Consider the following 5,888-nt stretch of genomic DNA (forward strand, 5'->3'; position numbering starts at 1 on the left):
GTGTTACAGAAAAAAGGTATTTTCTTCCCTGTTTCTCTTTGTACTTGTGCTGGGCAAGACCTCTAGCCCAGTGTATCTGCATATAAAATGAAAGAAAATTTATAACAATAAGATCTTGCTACACTTCACAAGGATGTATCACTCCCCCACCCTCAGTAAATTATTTTGCTGGAGGCTACATCATTCTCTCTGAGTAGTATGTTGGGAGTTGACAGAGGCATGAATAATTCACCGTGTATGAAGCCTCCCTGAGCCGAGCTGAGCTGCAGCATGTTGGGCCGGCCTTTGATGCAGACTGGTTGGGCAGGTTCCTGGGCGCCCCGAGAACCGGTCTGACGGGCCTGTTATGCCAACAAATTCTGGTATGATTCCATGCTCTCCAGAATGCAGAAACCTGCCCAGCCAGTTAAATGAAAGGCATATTAGGTTATCCATTGCACATTGTATATATCTTAGGTGCAGCAGATCTCCTCTCGGCATTCTCTAGTGTGGTCCACAGTGGCTTCCTCCTCTTACTTACACTTGAGGTTTATAGCTGGAGGGGAAGTCAATAGTAAATATTTATCACCCCGATCAAGAACAGAACTTTTCACAATTCAAACAGAAGGGTGAGTTTTGAAAGTCTTTCTTTAAAATTAATTTAAGATAACCTTAAGCAAAAATTTCTCTTATGCTTGAAGTGGTATAATGGCTATCTCCTTAACGTGTCTGAGTACTGCCAGTCGCTGTGGCGTTTGTTGACAGGATTTTTGTGAGTGCAGCTTTTTGACCCTTCTGTGTGCAGCTCAACATCATCTGCTCTTTCTGAAAGAGTATTTACTTGAGAGACAGTTCAATGAACTAAGCACGGGAGTGAGAGACAGAAGCTCCACTGCCAGTGATTTAGTATTTTGAGCAGGTCACTTAAGTATTGCCTATTGGTCTGCTCCTTTATACAGATTTTTATAATGCCTGTCTCATAACAGCACCATCGTAACAAGGCATAGTGCCATTACAGTAAGATGTGTGGTTACTAATTCTTGCCAGACTAACTTTTTAAATTGTTCAGTTTTATGGAGTGAGTTAATTAAACCTAGATTTACATATTCAGAATTGGCTTCATGGTAAGGTAGGAAACGTACTTGTCATTCTTACTACTTTCTGTCTATATACTTATTAGAAATTTACCTGTTTAGAATGAGTAACGGTGGTGGCAATGGTAACAAAAAGCAGTCCGAATCATAAAGAGTAGGCAGACCTGAAAGTTGTACCTGTGTCTGCAATTTAATCCATTCACAGGTTGTGTGTCAAAGAAGAAAAATTAAACAGTGTGAAAACAAAAGCTATGGAATCTGGTAACTGATTAACTACTGGAGCACAGAAGTACTTGCTGAGCTGAATAGAAAGGAATGAAGACAGGTTTTGTCATGCCTGTTAGGACAAAATAACTCTTTAACTTAAGTAAATGTGAATCTTCTCACCATATGTGTAACTACATTTTTAAAAACCCTCACATAGTTACTTCCATCTCCCTGGAAATCTTAATTTTGCCTGTCTTGAAGTGAAACAATTACCATTCTCTTTCATGATGTAAAAGACCCAAATCAGAGTCCCCAGTGGACAGAAACCACAAGATACAAAAATATCTATACAGGATTATGTAAGACTTTATGGTAGTCACACAACAGGAAGCTTCAATTAAGGACGTGTTTACTGACAGCTATTTCCAGCTTGATGAAAAAATGAACATTATTGTTCTTTCATAGAGTGCCAACTAAAAAACTCAAGGAATATCAGATTGAAATGACCTTCTTATTAGCAACATGGTATCTGTGTGTAAAAATTTTTTTTTCTTCAAAGTGTAGGAGAATGGAAAAGAACATAGGGAAATTTTTGCACTCTCATGGAAACTAATAATATTCATCAAGAAAAAATGTTTCATCTTTATAATCTCTCTTGATTTTGCTATCAAATATGGAAGGAAAACTTGCTAAGGAATAAACCATTTTCAAAAGAAAAAAATATAGCTGGTTGAACTGCATGGTTTGCATGGGGACTCTCTGTAGAGCCTATAAAATGCCTCTAGAGAGTGTGGATTTCTAAATCTACCAGATTTTAACACATCACATTCTAAAAATTCAAACCAAATAAATATTTTTTTTTTAAATACTGATTGCCATTCTCTCTATAGTTCATGTTCTGTTTTATTTGGCTTTTCCTCAGCTGTTTTTTTTTAGGAGTCAGGAAGGGAAAGGGCCACTTTTTGAGGATTTTTTTCCTCCAAGGTAAGTAAAATATTATTTCCCATATATTGTTTCTCTTTTGCATGTTTTCCTGTCTTTAATTCTTGTTGTTTACTACAGTAAAAGGTAGGTGGCATGATTTTGAACACAGATCTGTAAATTTTTACTTCAGCCTTCCAAGGCTGAGATAAATGTGCATAACTACTCAAACTATTCATGTTAACCTGAGAAACATCAGCAGGAGCAAAACATTTCCGCATGCAGCTAACACAAATAGGTGCTGCTGCTTAGAGTCTGAGGACCAGGAACACTGCACTGGGGTCCTGCAACAGCATCTCTCAGGTTGCTTTTTTTTCCCCTCCATCAAGGCTCTCTAAAAGACCTGAGTTTCAGCTGAATAAATCCCGGCCGTTTCTGAGTACAGATGAGGAGCTGTGAAAGCACTTCAAAGAGGGTTTCTTAAAGTGAACAATGTTACTGGCATCAGGGAATTTGATCCTGGCTCGATTTCAAAAGTGGCTACGCAAGCAGTTTTAGAAGGATCAAATTCAACTAGTAGGGGTGATGGAGTGGCTCCTCCCTGTTTTTCCAGAGAAAGTAACTACCTGTGCCAGACAGCAGTAGTGTGCCCTGTGCGCCCTCCCAGCTGTAAGAAATCATACCATTCAGAGGACTGCCAGTTCCTACACTCCCAGTTCAGATCCCGTTTAGGTAGCAGTTGAACTGTGCCACACGCTCTTATTTTCTGCATCTGAAGTTGGGCTCCTTTGATGTCCTTATTGGCAACCGCAACATACAGTTCATTAAATGAACATGACTAGAGAGTTAAGCAACATATTTTATCCCTCAATGCAGATCTGCAAGCCGAGGAGGTTGTGAGCGCACTGGCCATGTATGTATATGTGCAATCTACTAAAATTCATGTGAAAAAACAGGGACCTCTATTTTTTCATATATATATATATATGCATACATACATATACATTTATACACAAAGGAAAAGACTGATACACTTAGCATTGTGTTTAAAAGCAACTAAAATATTTAAATTGGAGTTCCCCAGTATAATTCAAAGCTGGTTTTAAACTTTAGATCTAAATTTAAGGTAATAGAAGCGAAAAATGTAAGCTTTCTGCTAACGTCTTTTAACCCTATTCTGTATGCATATGCAGTGAGCTAGGTCACCTTCTGCTACCTGAGTGGTTAGAAACACTGATGCAGCTTCTGTACTATCCTTCAGAAAGGGGGGTTGGGGGAGAGGAAAGATGTGAATTAAAGGCTATTTTTTATTTTAGCTGTGCAGCAACATTGCAGTACTCTTATAATAGAAATTGCTGGTAAATAGTCCAGTCATCGAGAAGGAAGGCATTACCACTGAAGCGTAACTGAAAATCAACAGCTTCACATACTAGCAGTAAGATTAAATATTTTGCACCAGCCAGGTCTAAAATGGGCTAGGACTAAATTAGACTCCCTTTTTGCAGAGTTGTTCATGGACAAGCATTCTGTCACCTAGTTTAATGTGCCATATTAAGGGTTCTTTTGAAATCTGGACATGAGCCATGATACCATAGAAAGTTTTGTATTGAGTGCAACAATGGTGAAGCATTTTTCCCACAGTTTTATTGTCTAGGTGTGTGTGTTTACTCTTATGAGATGAATGAGATGCAGTTCCAGTTAGACAGCTTAAGACATCCAATATAAGTGAATGTGGAATATCAGACTCTGCAGTAGTTTTCTAGCACGTTTAATGAGCCAGGGATCTGTTCAGTAACTGGTGGCCAAGTATGTGATTGTGGAATACATAAAATCAAATAAATCTGCAAGGGAGATAAAGGTAAAGTTCAACTGTTGGTCTTAATCCGTTATCACTTACTGTTGAGTAGATAAGAATAACATTGTAGAAGTCAATGGATTTATATTGCTGTAAAGTTCAACATGAGAGAATATGAGAATAAACTGCTCACACAGTTTATTGGGAAATAAAATGGACGACATAATTATTTTCCAAAGTGCTTCCTATAAATAGAAAGGTCCAGTTTATGGTAAAATAGCCAAACAATCATCAAGAGGGCTACTTTATTGCTACTTATCAGCTCTATGTAAATATTCAAGACATGTTTATCTTAACTGAGAAAATTATTACTTTCCTGGATCACAAACTTTTAGATTACAGAAGTTTCAAAAGTAGAATTAAAAGCTGCCAACAATCATTATTTAAGAAGACTGGAGTGTCTATCACAACCTATTATGACCATTTCCTCTATAAGATGTAGTTAATTTCTTTCTACTGTATGTGTACTAATATGATAATGGAACAAACTTATGAAGTAAGTAATCTGCCGAGCTACTGAACATTGGATTTATTTTAGTTGAATGAAACAATGGTGAGGAATGAGCAGAAAAGTGAACTATAAGATTTTTCAAAATACTTCAGGATTCAAGGGTCATATTTGATGGGAGATCAAGAGTATTTTGGTGAAGATGAACATCAGATTTAAAGCCTGCTTAATCACAGGTCATCTTGGACTGACAGTATCTCAAAATACTTCAGAAATGTTGAAATACTTAGATCCAGTTTTATTTATGCTATAGCTTCACATTTATGATACATTCTGGAGATCTGAGTAATGTAACAAGAGTAAGAAGGAACAGTTACTAAGTACCTGAATACCTAACTTTTTTCATAAAGCTATTAATAATCTAGAATCTATGTGTTTGCAGTACTGATCCTTGCAAACTGATCACCATCTCGTCTTCTAATCATTCCACTAAGCTGTCTCTGCAAGTGTTCCTATACATACCAGAACTGTCCACTGCAATTGTGTGAAGGCAGTATAGTAATAGTGAAAAGCTGTGGGTTGTTTCTATTTCATTACTAAGAACCACAAACTAAAGCAGTTCATCTCATAGCAGACAGCAGGGTTGGTCCCAATGAATGAAAGAACACTGATCTGCAATTCGAGCAAAAAAAAAAATGTCAGTAAAAATCTCAAAAGTGAGAGTTCAGCTGCCTTATGCCATACTAACTATATGAGCTTACTGGTTTTCATACATAAAATATTAAAATATGGTCTAGGCTGTTCTGCTGTAAGCTAAAATAACAAAACCATGGAATCTGTTAAGATCAAGGCGGGGAAAGCATTGCAAATACACCTTCTGTGTGTAAACCCCAGCAGTCAGCAGACTACAAATCCTGTGGAAAAGGTAGGTATGGCAGCATAGCCTGAATACTTAGCAAGGCCCCTTCTGCCACAGTAGTACCTCCCGAAGATACTCTTTACATCTAAACCAGCAGGAATTTCTTTACGGTAGGCTCCCCCTGTATGGGCAGCATTTGTTTTAACAGCGGGTCTCGCACATCCCCTTGCTTTTCCATGGTGTTTTGTGCCGGCTGCCAGGCTTAACAGTGGCACCTGCCAAAGCGCGGCTGGTCCCCTTGGCTTCCTTTTGGCCGCGCTCTGCAAAAATCCCCAAGGCCAGGCCAGATGCAGGCTGAGGAGAGGGCCGGGACAACGCGAGGGATGCTTAAAATGGCGGGGCCTGTGGCACCTGAACGCCGGGCGCGGGCTGCCGCTCCTTCCGCGGGGCCGCCGCCCCACCGGCCGGGCGCGAGGGCAGCCCCTCACGGCCCCGCTCTCGCAGCGCGGAAGCCTCGCTAGAGCC

At 39.3% G+C, this 5,888-nt stretch overlaps 1 protein-coding gene across 1 annotated transcript in view; it reads left to right on the forward strand.

Annotated features, from left to right (window-relative positions):
• Window positions 1–500: 500 nt before the first annotated feature.
• Window positions 501–5,888, forward strand: part of RBBP8 (RB binding protein 8, endonuclease) — a 43,673-nt gene continuing 38,285 nt past the window's right edge. The window contains exon 1 of the mRNA XM_026843378.1: window positions 501–608. The gene's annotated coding sequence lies outside the window, so the exon portion shown is untranslated. The remainder of the gene's footprint in view (window positions 609–5,888) is intronic.

The sequence above is a fragment of the Athene cunicularia genome, assembly GCF_003259725.1.
Source record: "Athene cunicularia isolate RWA chromosome 2 unlocalized genomic scaffold, athCun1 chr2_part1, whole genome shotgun sequence".
Lineage (NCBI taxonomy): Eukaryota > Metazoa > Chordata > Aves > Strigiformes > Strigidae > Athene > Athene cunicularia.